The sequence below is a fragment of the Paroedura picta genome, chromosome 2 (assembly GCF_049243985.1).
Source record: "Paroedura picta isolate Pp20150507F chromosome 2, Ppicta_v3.0, whole genome shotgun sequence".
Lineage (NCBI taxonomy): Eukaryota > Metazoa > Chordata > Lepidosauria > Squamata > Gekkonidae > Paroedura > Paroedura picta.
Window position 1 is genome coordinate 66,529,861 of NC_135370.1, and position 13,769 is coordinate 66,543,629.

The 13,769-nt window shown below is 43.6% G+C and overlaps 1 protein-coding gene across 4 annotated transcripts in view; it reads right to left on the reverse strand.

The window, feature by feature from the left end:
• GLI2 (GLI family zinc finger 2) overlaps nt 1-9,612 on the reverse strand; it is a 248,677-nt gene extending 239,065 nt beyond the window's left edge. For 2 of the 4 annotated variants that reach the window (XM_077320547.1, XM_077320546.1), the window contains exon 1: nt 8,987-9,612. The gene's annotated coding sequence lies outside the window, so the exon portion shown is untranslated. Of the gene's footprint in view, nt 1-8,407; nt 8,616-8,986 lie in introns of those variants that run through there. The other 2 variants (XM_077320544.1, XM_077320545.1) reach the window with 2 other exon arrangements.
• Nucleotides 9,613-13,769: the final 4,157 nt, after the last annotated feature.

Consider the following 13,769-nt stretch of genomic DNA (forward strand, 5'->3'; position numbering starts at 1 on the left):
ATGTTGGAAGGAAAAAAATTCAGGACGACAAAATTAAACTGACAAGATTACGTGCTTCGTGCAGCCTAAAGAAGGGTGTCGGGGGGGGGGGCACTAACCATCAAAAAAACTAAATTATGAAAAAGGATGGGGGTAGCATCTCTAGAACTCAATCACTTGGTTCACACACAGATACCCATCCACCAGTTATTAATGTCAAGCACTGTGAAGATACTCAAGAAAATCATTACCATTCATAGCCACTAACAGCCATTAAATCTCAATCAATTCAACTTAACACAAGTGTACTTCAGGGGTCCTTACAGTTCCTTACAGATGCAGCTTAAAAAGTCCCGTTTGACTTATTGCATTGTCCTCCACACACAAAAAGGAACTGGTAAGGGTCCTCTGAAAAGGAATCATTTTAGTCTTTTGGAGCTGCTGTTCTTTTAACAGATCAACAGCATTTTCAACACAAATAATCACAAGAATTTTCTTTCCCCAGCTGCTAATAAAAAGGGGAGAAGGTTCTATTTTTACTGTGAGAGAACAGAACATATATTTATGTTAGCTAAAGAGATACCCTTTTGCTTAGCCGGGTGGAGGCAAAATGGATATCAGTAAGCACATCTAAGCACTTTTCAATGAAGTTAGAATTTATGACGAGTGCTATTCAATGCCCACTATCTAGAAATAGACATTTCAGCCAAGATTTTTCAGATATTTCAGTCAAGAGGGCCCACAGAATGGTCCGAAGACACATGGAACTATTTGTTGTTTCACCAAAGCATTTCTCAGTTTGGACAAAAAAAGCCAGGAAACGAAAAACTACATAAGCCATACCCAACTGAAAAACACCATGTAAATAAGTAACATAAATCGGTCTGAAGTTCCACTTTCATGTTTCTTATGATTTTAATTAACATACATGGTCTTGTAACTTCCATTTCCTTGTCTGAGGAAGTGTGTATGCACATGGAAGCTCGCGCCTTGAATATATCTTTGTTGGTCTTCAAGGTGCCACTGGATTCAAACTTTGTTCTACTACTTCAGACCAAAATGGCTACCTACTAGAATCTGTCCTGTATGTTCGTCATGGGTTAGTCAAAGATATCTCCAACATCCATGACCATCTGCAATAAAATATTTCTTTCATATAGCCATAATACAGGTTCCTGTTAACCAACTGATAAGCTGTTTATTTGTATCACTCTGTTAAGCAGTAAATAGTAAAGAAATTGGTATTCATTCATCCAGTTTAAGAACTGTAGGGTCCAGGATAGTCATCATGTCACATGCTTCATGGAGGCATGATTGCCTTTGCTCATGCATTTCTAAAAGAGAAGCTATATCATGAGAGGTTCCTGTTGATTGTGGAATACAATTCTGTACATGATGCTGACAAGCCCTGAGAAATGAGATGGCTCCAACTAGGGATGAGACCAAGGCTACAATCCTAAAAATACTTACATGGAGTAAGCCCCGCTAAATTAAAAAGAGCAGTCTAGCTAGTGAAATATCTTCATTTCAGTTTTGGTTCCTTCATTTTGAACCAGTTTCTCCTTTTTCATTCCAGTCTTCAGTCTTCCCAATGAAAATCTATGCATTTCTCAACAGTGTGCATGTGTGTGCGAGAGAGAGAGAGAGAGAGAGAGAGAGAGAGAGATGATCACCCAACTCCCATCATGGATGCCTATACTCAGACAGTATCTCAGGCCCTGCCTGACATACATACTGGACATGACAGACCATCAATTTGATCCAGCAGGTATCTCTTATGTTAATTGCATATAGAGCACATGAAAATATTCTCTCTGTGTGTATAGATGGCATAAAAGAAACAAAAACTAAATCAAAAGTAAGGGCTGAAACCAATAAAAAATTACAACATACAACATCAAAAAGCACAAATACTGCTGTATCAACTCACTTGTTTCCTTCATTACAGGGAAATGCCACAGAACTAATAGCAAATCAGATGTGGATGACTATCCTCGGTAATGGTGGTAAACTAGATCATCTCCATGAAGGCCACGCAAATCATCTGCAAATCTCATACATTAGCACTAGCAATTCTTTCCCATACAACTAAATACTAGCGAACATTGAAAACATGGTTTAAGGCTGACAATCCCAGATAAATATTTTAACTGTCTAAACAGTCAGAAAGGCCTTTAAGGCCTTAACACAAGCAGGGCCCTGCATATCTAAGGGACCACAAAGAGCCCTGTGATCCGCAAATGCAAACCGGCTAGTGGTCCCCAGCTCCAAAGAAATACGCTAGGCCTCAATCAGAACCAGGGCCTTTTCGGCCATGGCTCCTGCTTGGTGTAATGAGCACCTTAGTGATATCAGGACCCTGCAGGAACTTGAGCAGTTCTACAGGGCCTGTAAGATGGAACTCTTCCAACAAGCTTATGGTTAGGGCCAGCAATGATAACATCAATCTGGGCCTCACCCATTTCTTTTTTCTCCTTTTCCCCTCCAGTGGTCTTAAACTGATTTTATATTAATTTAACTGTATTTTAAACCTTAGTAATTATATGTTTGGGGCTTTTATATTGTGATATTGTTTATGCCATGCTGTAAAGCGCCCTGAGGCGTCCAGTTGCAAGGCAGGAGTAAGAATTTAAAAATATATAAAAATTTTAAAAATACCATGAATGGGGACAAACAGCTAAAACATTCCGGATGCATGGTTTATATCTCAAAAGTAGGAATAAATATTCATAACATTTATCTGAGACTGTCAGCAAATCTGGATATTCACTGTTACATATTAGATTGAGTATAAACATGATAGTGGCTGTTACACTTTTTGTCCATAAAGAATGCTGGAAATCTAATTAAAATATATCATGACTAATGAGAAAACAATTTGAAAAACTGAATATGTGGTTAATCTGAAAAATCCTCTAGTCCATTTTCCACTGTCCTCATCAGTGGGGGGAGGGGGGTTAAGAACCACTATTGTTCAAAGTCTTTCAGATTAACCAAGACTGAATCATAAAAGAGCTAACAATTCAACTAGTTTCGTCAAGGTAAATGGCTCCAAAGAGGACAGTGGAAGCAAAATATAATCAGCCTGCGAAGCCCCATTAATTGCAGGGTTTGAGTCCAACTGGAGCAGCTTTTAAAACTATGCCACCTGAGATCATCCAGATACTGAACTTTTTTGTAAGTTAACAAAAACATTTGCATCATAAAACATGCCAAGACAGCACAGAGGCAGGGCAGATGTGGGACAAGCAAAGATCAGGGCACTAAAACAATCAAGACTGTAAATAACAACTGGTAATCCTCAATCATTGCAACTTGGACTTAAATGCCAGGCAACTAATAGGTTTCATTGGATTCAAAGGAAATACTTTCTCCTATGTAATTTGGTGAGTGACAGAGGCTAGCATCTGACCCTCACAAAGGTATCAAAAGAGTGAGGAAAGCATTTCTAATTGGGCTTTCTGTTGGATCACGCACTTTATACAAACTTTCCCCCAATGAACAGTTACTAGTGCAGCTGTTTTCTGCAATTTCTACTGTATGTCTTACAGTAACTACACAATGAGAGGGAATTGCTAGCTAAAAGCCCATGGCAGTGGGGGAAGAGAAGGGAGAGTATTCAGCCTAGTGCTAAAAATTCTTTTTCTTTCACTGTTGTTTTTGGTTCATTAAATTTTCCACAGATTTGCAGAGAAGAAAACGTGATCAATAAACCTTGACAAAAGTGAACGTGTGAAAAAGGCCAAAGAAAGGCACAAGGAAGATAAAAGGGATATCCCGATTGCAGATTTCAGAGGCAGATGACCAGAGCTTTGGGTTGCTGAATAATCTGAATAGACCATCATTTCTTTGCAGCTTTTCACTTTCTTTCTCCTCCTGACTGTTGGAACTCTTCACTCAATACAATAGTAAATGCACTAAAACTGGTTTTCTTATGCTAATGGATGGGATCGGGTACTCAGAGTTAAAACGCACTTCCCACCAATGTGTTTTCTTTTTCTGTTTCCTTCAAAAAATACATTAACCTATTCAAGTTAACCCAAAACGTCAAAGATTGCTTAAAGCTTATCCTCATCAATGCACAAAATTAATGTAGGTTTTCTCTCCCTGCTAGCAGATTAGGGGGGGGGGGGAGTCCCAAATCAAGGGAATGGTTTTTTTTCAATGTCTTTTAGATGAGAGAAATATCTCAGAAGCCAAAAAAGAAATAGAGGGCAGAAATCATAACAATTGGTATTTAGAACAGTAACCTTATTATTCCATCTCAGTCCAAATGTTTTGAGTTTTTTTTAAATTATAAATTAATATGGGATGTGAGCAAACAACTCACTGCCTAACAATCTTTGGTAGGCAGTGAGTTGTTCTGTATATTGGCTTGTTGATGATGATGACCCAACAAACCCCACTTTCAATTGCACCAAGTTCTTACCATTCTTACTACCAGATTTCCCCTTTGGAAAACCTAGCTCTTGACGCTTTGCAAGGCAGCCCTGACTAATGGAAATAATTAATTTTGTACATTATTTTCTTGTGATTCCTCAAAGTCTAAATAAACTTCGACACTCAAATATGCCTGCATTGAAGCTACACTAGAAATGCAAAAGTTACTGCAAGTTGTAGGATGGTTCTCCAAAGTAAGTGGTTTGAACAGACGGTCTCCTTCTGATGTCTTTTGAGTGCTATATTGTCATGGGCTGTGAGCGTTCACACAAGTACCCTATATAAGACCCACAAGTATCCCCAAAGTATATGCAAGTGCATAGATAATTAAATGCAATGTTTTGATACAGAATTTGGGGCATAGTAATAATCCCTGAAATCCAAATCTGGGTCAATGTTTTCTCTTTGAGGTGCTATACAAAAATAACAAACACACCCATACCACCATTAAGGAAAAAAAATTTCCTGCAGTATATGTCAAATACATCTACACATTGCTTCCACTTCATGGGAAGTAATTCAGTTAACAGGACAAGCCGCTGAAGAGTGAACAACCACATCTAAGAAGTATAGAAGTCACAATAGGGAATAAGTTTTAAATCATTTTTTTTAAAAACCCTTTCTCGGACTCTTTAAAAAAAGCAACGAGCACTTCAGAAATCCTCCGGTAAGATCATTAAGTGTATTCTTCCTAAGGAAAGCAAAGCATGTGTGTTTGCTGCACAAATAAATATGGAGTTTGGGGGTGACCGCTGGCTGAATTTGCTTTCTTCACTAATCCGTACTGGAAACTTTGCTGTGAACAAGGCACTTTGGAGAGTACAAAAAGCCTGAAGGATTTGTGTATCTTTCAGGAATCAGTGCAAACAACTAGATTACAGTAGGCCACCATTGGCTGAGTCACTGAAGGGTTAGCAGCCTCTGTTCGGTTTCAATAAAACTGTTCTTGTGCTTAGGAGGGAGTTCATCCCTGGAAGAGAGTCTCCTTATAAGAATAAATGAAAGGCAATTCTAAGATGCTCTCTAAAGCCATGTTTACCTACAATCAAAATTAAATTAAGCAGCCATTGCAGACAATTGGATTCTAAGTGTTTTAAGATCTCAATATTAGCTTTTGGTGATTGTGTAATTTTTGCAGTTTTTACCATGAAGGTGCCAGAATACCCTCATTTTAAACTAAAACTAATGAAAAATAGCATTAACAATATAATTTATGGAGACGATCTTTAGTCTGAAATGTTACAAGACCATTAGACTGATCTACCTGTTTGACCCCCCCCCCCAAAAAAAAAAACAACCTGTTCCTCAAGACCAGCCTTTGCTTTGTTTCCCAGGTAATGCCCTCCTACCCTTTTTCACAGTTGTCAGTCTACAGACTTGGCACAGGGGTCCTGACGTTTATTTTACCAATCTACAAGCCCTAACCATTTCTCGGGTACTTTTCACAGTCCTGTAAGGCAGTTTCCAACATCTTTTTCTGGGGATGCTCCTCCAGATTCTGTTTCAGGAACACAATGAATATTAATGGGACTCTAGGATATGACAGTACAGGTTTGCAAAGTACCCAAATCACTTCAGATTTAAATTAGTATAATACATTGTTTGATTAGAACCTTTTAAAGAGTTATACTTCGAAAAATATCCAGTGTCCAGTAGCAAACATTATTTATCCGTGTCCATTCATTCAGCTTTAACATGAAAGAAAAACAGAGTGAGAGAGATTAAAAGGAAATTGCAAAGAGTCCTGGAGGAGGGATTCCCTTTGCAGTGTAGTAGTTCCATTTCTGGGCACTTCAAAGTTGTACGCTTAAGGCAATGACAGGATTCAAGATCAAGTGGATCTTGCCCCACACCTTGCTTTGAAGATTATCTCTTTTATAAAGGTACACCAGAGGATAAAAAAGTTCACCAGAGAAAAAACAATTCTACACCAGGTGATCCTCCCCTTGTAAAAATTATGGGCAAGTTTCTAAGAACAGTTGGAAATGTGCCTTCATTTTAATTGTCCCACAATATAGAAGTTCCACCAAGGGTAATTTGTTTCAGAAAAAAAATCCCCCTTGCCAGGGGTGAGCTGTTATTCAATGTGTCATTTTTTCAGAGGATAATTCAAAGTCTGACAGGTGTCAAAGTTTCCTGGCACTCTGGACAAAATGCAAATCACTCCAGGGCAAACATCAGGATTTCAAACAAAACAACAACAATGCAGGGACTACTGCTTGACAGACATGCAGTGCTCCCCATGCATTTCCAAAGATTGGGAAAGAGCCACTGCAATTTTAGAAAACTTCCTCTCCCAGGTGAAAGCACACAGAATAATTTGTTTTCCCTCCAACAGAATGTAAATAAATTTAAGTCTCCTTTTTTAAAAAGTTCTTCACTTCAGTCTAAGGTAGCTAGAACAAACAGATCAAATCAGTAAGCCTTTACGAGAAATCAGTCTTTTCCACTTCTGTATATTTTGGATTTCAGAGTTTATTTACTCTACTCTTTTGGCACAGGGTCCACAAGACATGCCAATACAATATTTGTTTAAATGCTATTTTATGCAGCATGCGAGAGTAATGTTTACTTTCAAATTCTTGGACATCCCCTGAGACCCAGTTGCATGAAAAAGAGAAAGTTTTACAACTGCTCTTTTTATCTGTAAAAGTCAATAATACATAAACGTCAAAACCCAGAGAATGCATGGGCTGAGAATGCATTCCAAAATAAGAGAAGGATTTCAGGAACTGTATAAAATAAGAGAAATCAAAAAATGTTTATATATCCATCTGTATATAATTGACAGATCATCTTTTTAAAAGCCAAAGTGCAAACTCCATGCAAAATATATTACTCTATGCAGCTATATCAGGACATATCTAAAGCTGATCCATCTCAAAATGTAACATTCAGGTTCCACTGATTTCAGTGGGTACTTGACTTTTGACAGGATTGTATATATTCCATATACACACGTTCAAATCAATGCCAATGTATGGGTATATCTGAACAAATGACCCTTACATTTATACTGGGGTGTTGTTTTGATAGGCTAGTAGAACAGTTTTTTTCCCCTGGCATTGGGACCAAAGTTAGCAGACAATTGCAAACATTTGTGTATGAGCACATGAGAGAAAACCACTAATAAATTCACTCTAGGATTCCCAGATGTTGCTTTCTATGTATCTCACAGCCATTTGCCACATGCCTCAACAGTACCAAAGTACATAAGCAATGCAACTTGATTTCAGACACTCCAGACCAACAGGGCTCCTCAGGATGGGCACCACCCACAACTCCAGGGGGTCCCCAGATCTGGAAATGTTCCCTTGGCAAAGCTAGGGTCAGAGAATCCCATTCCCCACTGTTCGGCGCAGCTGTTGGCACTGTTACCTGAAACCACCTAACCATCCTCCCTCTTGAACTTTTGTGGGACCCTGCGGAGAAGAGGGTTCGAGGGAGCAAAGATCAGGCCAACGCCATGCCTGCCTGCCTATGACAGCGGTGTTTTGAGGTGTGTATGTGCCTGAGGCTTCCCACCCGAATTGAGCCCCGCCTTCCCCAATTGTTTCCCAACCTTCTGAATCCGGGGAAGGGGGTGGGGGTGGGGGTGGGGGTGGGGGTGGGGGTGGGGAGAGAAGCCATCAGCTCTCCAAATCCTTAATAGGATTGGCGCCCATCTCAGTGCGAGCCGCTCCCCATCACACAGAGATCAAGTTGCAGCGGTGGATTTTTGAAATTCCTTCGCAAATATACTTGCTGAAAGATTGCTCGGGGCGCCGGGGGGGGGGGGGAGAAGGAGAAGAGGGTTGGTTGGGGAAGGAGAGGATCGCGGGCAGTCAATGGAAACGCGTCACGACTACCCCGGACCCCCCCCCCCTCCTCCCGGCCTTCCGTCCGTGGTTTAGGGTTGCAAAACAGCAAAGCCTCGACAGCTCCGACGCCAGAAGTTGTCCGGGAGCGGCCGTCCCTGGCGGCGAAGGGCCAGCCCTGCCCACGTTACCTCCTTCCTTGGCCCGGGAAGACCTCGAGAGGCGGCATCCCCCGCGGCGGGCTGCTTTCCTCGTGCCAAGGAGCCCGGGGCCGCGCCGGCACGCCGGAGGGGCGCCCTCGAGGAGCGGGAGGGAAACAGCCCCCGCCACGTGCTCGGGCGCAGGGGCAGCCGCCCAACGGCCTCCCTCCGCCGCAGCCCCGGCCGCGCAAGTGGCCGCCGGAGAGCCGCGTGGCTCTTCCATCCCCAACACGAGGCCAGCCGGGGCTCGGGCAACAAACCCCCCCCCTCCGCCCTGCCAGTGGGGCTTCCAGCCACCGCCCGCCCGCCCTGACCAGGAGTCCGGCGCAGGGCACTCCTCAGATGCTGCGAGCGAGACGCCCCCGCGAAGTTCCTACGCAGCCCGCGCGCCTCCCAACTCTGCCCGTCAGCCACAACCCCCAGCGCACCCCCAGGGTGGCGGGAAGGAGAGTTGCCCTCCCTGAAAGGAGGGGCAGACCATCGCGGGGGGAGAGGCGCATCCCAGCTGCCCGTTAGAAAACTCAAGCGAAGAGAAGCGGGGGGGGGGGGGGAGTGAGAGCTCAACTTTACCTTAAGAGAAGTTTTCAGCGTTCCGGCTCCGGCGCAGAACTGCGATTCCAGCTGCCCATCATCCACTCGGCGGGGCGGGGGGTGGGTGGGGTGGGGGTTCCCTGGCCGTCCTTTTGTCCGCGGGCTCCTGCCGAACCCCCTTGTTTAAAAAAGAGCCGCCGCCGCCGCTACCAGGGATCCCGGCGGCCGTAGCCCAGGCGCCCGCCTTTCCCCCCTCCGCCCGCGGCTCATCGAGGCTCGTCCGGCCAGGAGAAGGGAGAGTTTACAAAAGTGTCGCGAGCTCCGGCGGCTGGCGGGTTTCTGCCCTCCTGCCATCCATCATCCCGACGCAGGACATCCACACACGCACACGGGGAGAAGTTGCGGAAGGCGGCAGGGGGAGGAGAGAGCGGGAGAGGGAGAGAGCGAGAGGAGCGCTCTGTTTTCGCCGACCACCACAAGAGGAAAGTTAAAAAAAAGAAGGGGGGCGAGGGGGGACACACTCACACGCGCGCATACCAAGGGGGAGGGGAAAAGAAACTTTTCTCTCTCCCACACTTGGAAATCCAGTTGGGGTTTGTTAACTCAAGTCAGATGATCTCCGGAGTCCAAATCCATTGACTGATCTGTTTTCATTCTAATCCATTCCTGCCCCTCCTCCTCCTCTCCGCCTTTAGTCAATTGCACCATTAGCTGTTAGGGCACAGTTTGAGCGCTCTCACAGACCCGAGAGGGGATGGAGCCAGGGATGGAGGAGCCAAGGCCCTCCGAAGGGCTGGGCAGTGTCACGCACTCTTCCCGGCTGCCACACTGTTACCCCGGAGTCAAGAAGCCTCCGGTGGGATTTCCAAGTCAAAAGGCAGACCTTCAAGCCGGCTTGGGCTTGAAACTCGGGTTGCCACCAGTGGGCGGTACGTGAGAGGTAGCTATGCTATTGGCTACTTCGGAAGTCTGCTATGAATTGTGGCTTTGTCATGAGCTCTGGAGAGATCACCCCTGACCATTGGTAATGCAGAGCAGTGTATGGTGGGCAAGGTTAATTAGCTCATGGACCTCCATGAGGACACACAAAGTACTAGAGCAGGGGTAGTCAAACTGCGGCCCTCCAGATGTTCATGGACCACAAGCTTCTGGGAATTGTAGTCCATGGATATCTGGAGGGACGCAGTTTGACTACCCCTGTACTAGAGTGTCAAGTGTTGCAGCAACCAATGTACATATTATTGATGTACATGTTCTACAGACTGTTTTATGTATGGTTCTCTGTTATAATGTAAACCGCCCTGAGCCTCCGGGGAGGGCGGTATAGAAGTATGATAAATAAATAAATAAATAACTAAAAAAAATAACTAAAAAAATAACTAAATAAATAAATAAATGGAACGTTATGTCCTACATGCAGGAAAAGAGTTGGCCATCCATAGCAATCATCTCATTGACAAGGCGAAGGACTGCTTCGTGTGCCCTTCGTGTAGCCCTTCTGGATGTCATTGTCAGTATGCCTGTGGGAATTACCTCTTGGAAGGTGGCTTGCCTTGTTGTCCCACCACTCATGGCACCCTAAGTGTGGGGAGCCTTTCTTGGAGGGGCTTCCTGCTCCCCTGTGCTTCTCCCTGCTGAGAGTTGGCTTTTTCCTCCCACTGGCCCAGTGGCAACATACTCCCCCAGTGGCAACATACTGGGGGGCACCCTTTGCAGGTGTCTGTGGAGGATAAGTGGTGGGAATTTGTGCTCTTGCAGAAATGGGTGTGGTACACTGGGTACTCTGCCACATGGATCACTGGGGAGGGTGTGAAAATGTTTCCAAAGAGTGGGCGGGAAATAATACTCAGGACTGTAGGAGGGAGATCTGCTTTCTGGCACTGGACTGCTAAGGGGCACAGAGGGGTATACTGGAGTAGCATGAGGGAGTTGTGTGAAAGAAGATGCTCCACCCCTGCATTGTTACCCAAAATAGAGAGTTTCCACTGAGTTTGGAGGAATTATCTTGGAGAAGGAGCAGGAAGTGGGTAACTGCGATCTCTACCTATGTATAGGAGGATTTGTCCCTATCAGAACTCTAGAATAACCAGGCTATTATTTATGGGGAAGATTTTTATTGGAACAAAAAGCAGAATAAAACAAGGGTGCACACAGCAAACAAATACAAGATCTAATTAGAGAAATCAGGGAGGAAAAGGGAAAGCATTGTAGGAATGTGTGATAATTACTAATCTTGAAGAGGTTCTTTAGCTGTGTTTAAAGTAAGAAAAAAAGTAAGAACATGGTAGGACCATTGTGGGAACAAGAAAGTGAAATTATAACAGGTGATGAAGAGACAGCTGAACTGCTCAGTTTCTACTTCTCAGTCTTCTCTTGCATGGGAAATCGAACTCCACATGGCAAAATCATATCACATGAGGAGGGACAGGAGTTGTAGCCTACGATCCCTGTCGGGGTAGGCCATAAGCACCTAGAGTTTTTAAATGAAATGGAGTCCTCTGGGCCAGAGGAATTGTATCCAGGGGTTCTAAAAGAACTTATGGATATTATTTCTGAATCTCTGTCCATTATTTTTGATAATTATTGGAGAACAGATTGTCAGAAGATTGGAGGTAGGCAAATGTTATCTTCAAGAAAGGGGGAAAAGGAGGATCCAGGTAACCACCAACCCATCAGCTTGATATCTACAGAGGACAATTTTAAAACAAGTCACTAAACAGTTGGGCCATGATTAGCTAGAGCAGATTACTGTGATTACTAAGAGTCAGCATGGATTTCTTAAAAACAAGTCATGTTAGACTAACCTTATCTTTTTTTTTGAGAAAGTGACTACCTTGCTGAATCAGGGGAATGCTGTGGACATAATTTATCTCAGTTTCAGTACAGCTTTGATAAGGTTCCACATGATATTCTTGTTGAAAAGTTGGTAAAATGTGATATGGATCCTATCACTGTTATGTGGATCGATAACTGGTTGACAGAACATGCACCAAGGATGCTTGTTCATGGTTTTTCATCCTCTTGGAGAGGAGTGACAAGTGAAGTGCCTCAGGGATCTGTCCTGGGTGTGTTGTTCAACATATTTATAAATGATTTAGTGGAAAGAATAGAGGGGGTGCTTATTAAATTTGCAGATGAGACTAAACTAGGAGGTGTAGAACCAAAGTTTGCACTGGCCACTCTTCCATGAACATCGTTTTGTGAACCATAAACTACCCAAAATTCATGACTAACTTTACTTTGTGAGCTGGTTCATGCCCATCCTCATTAGCATTCCTGAAACTACTTTGATATGTGGTTTTTAGTTGTAAAATGTGGTGCTGGGACATGCCAGGCCATTTAAAGACACTTCTGGGTGGTTTTATCTGAATCCAGCCCAAGCTGGCTGACTTGGGTCAGGTATGGTCCTGTGAATCCACACTTTCCCACTGAGTGATATTTTTAAATAACCCGTGGCCTGCATTTGCTTGGTTTAGCATGGTTTCAGTGCATAATCCTAACTCACTATTCCCCATCTGGGATTAAGGAAAAGGTCAGAGGGTCTGGTTTTCAAGCAAGCTGGAACTGTGTAGTTTCCTCTTTGTACGCATCTATGGACATTCAGGTCCTCTGGGCTGTGACATATTTGGGCTGTTTATAGGTTAATAGGGGTTGAGTTGGATGTTTTTTCTTAAATGTATTCAACTCATTGGCTTCCAGTAGAGTTCTGGGTTCTCTTCAAGGTTTTGGTTTTAACCTTTAAGGCCATATATGGTCTAGGCCTGGCATATCTGAAGGGTTTCCTGTCTGAATTTGTCCCCCGAGGATGTTTTGTTCAGTGTCTGCAAATCATCTGGTAAACTCTGGCCCCAGAGAAGTGTGACTGGCCTCAACCAAGGTTAGGCCTTTTTCAGCACTGGCCCTGGCCTGGTAGAATGAGTTCCATGAGAACATCTGGGCCCCCATGGACCTAACACAATTCTGTAGGGCAGGGGTGGTCAACCTGTGGTCCTCCAGATGTCCATGGACTACAGTTCCCATGAGCCCCTGCCAGTGTTTGCTACCCCTGCTGAAGGGCCTGTAAGACAGAGCTCTTTTTCCAGGCCTATAGTCGAGGTCAGTTTGGATAAGCAAATACACCAACTTAAGGGCCTCCCCAGGCGGCAAGTCAGACAGCTTTCCCATCTGTTTCTAAGGTGGAAATTGAAGCTGCTGCTGCTGCTGTTGTTGTTGTTATTTATTTCCCGCCACTCCCAGGTGGGTTACAAGATAAAAAGTCAAAAATACAATAATCCCCTTAATAACCCCATTAAAATTACAAATAGTTTACAAATACAAATTCCAATATCAAGCACGGCAGCAAAAACCAATCCCCCACCTACCCCCACTGAGGGACAGGGCAGAAACTGCTGGCCACCACTATTGAACAAAAGTGTGGCGGAGTACCTTCCTTTGGGGGGGGGCAACCAAACAATGTCACCAATTGTTTGGTTGTTTTTAACTGCCTTAATATTTTAACTGTTATCTGTTTTTATTGACTGTTGTGAACTGCCCCGAGATGGCGGGGCTGATAGGGCCAGGTTATCAATGCAATAATAAATAAATGAATAAATAAATCACATTAATCAGGCAAAGATCCATGTAGCTGTCTATTGGTGAGTCAAAAAAATCTCTTGCAAATGGAACAGCAAAGTATAAATCCATTTTAAAACTTGAATCCTGCTTTCAATCACAAAAATAGCCTCTTCAGCTCAGCAATTTTCAAAAACCTATATGATAAGATGGTAGTCAGGATCCTTTGCAAAATTTTAGGGATACTTCAATTATATATATATATATATAT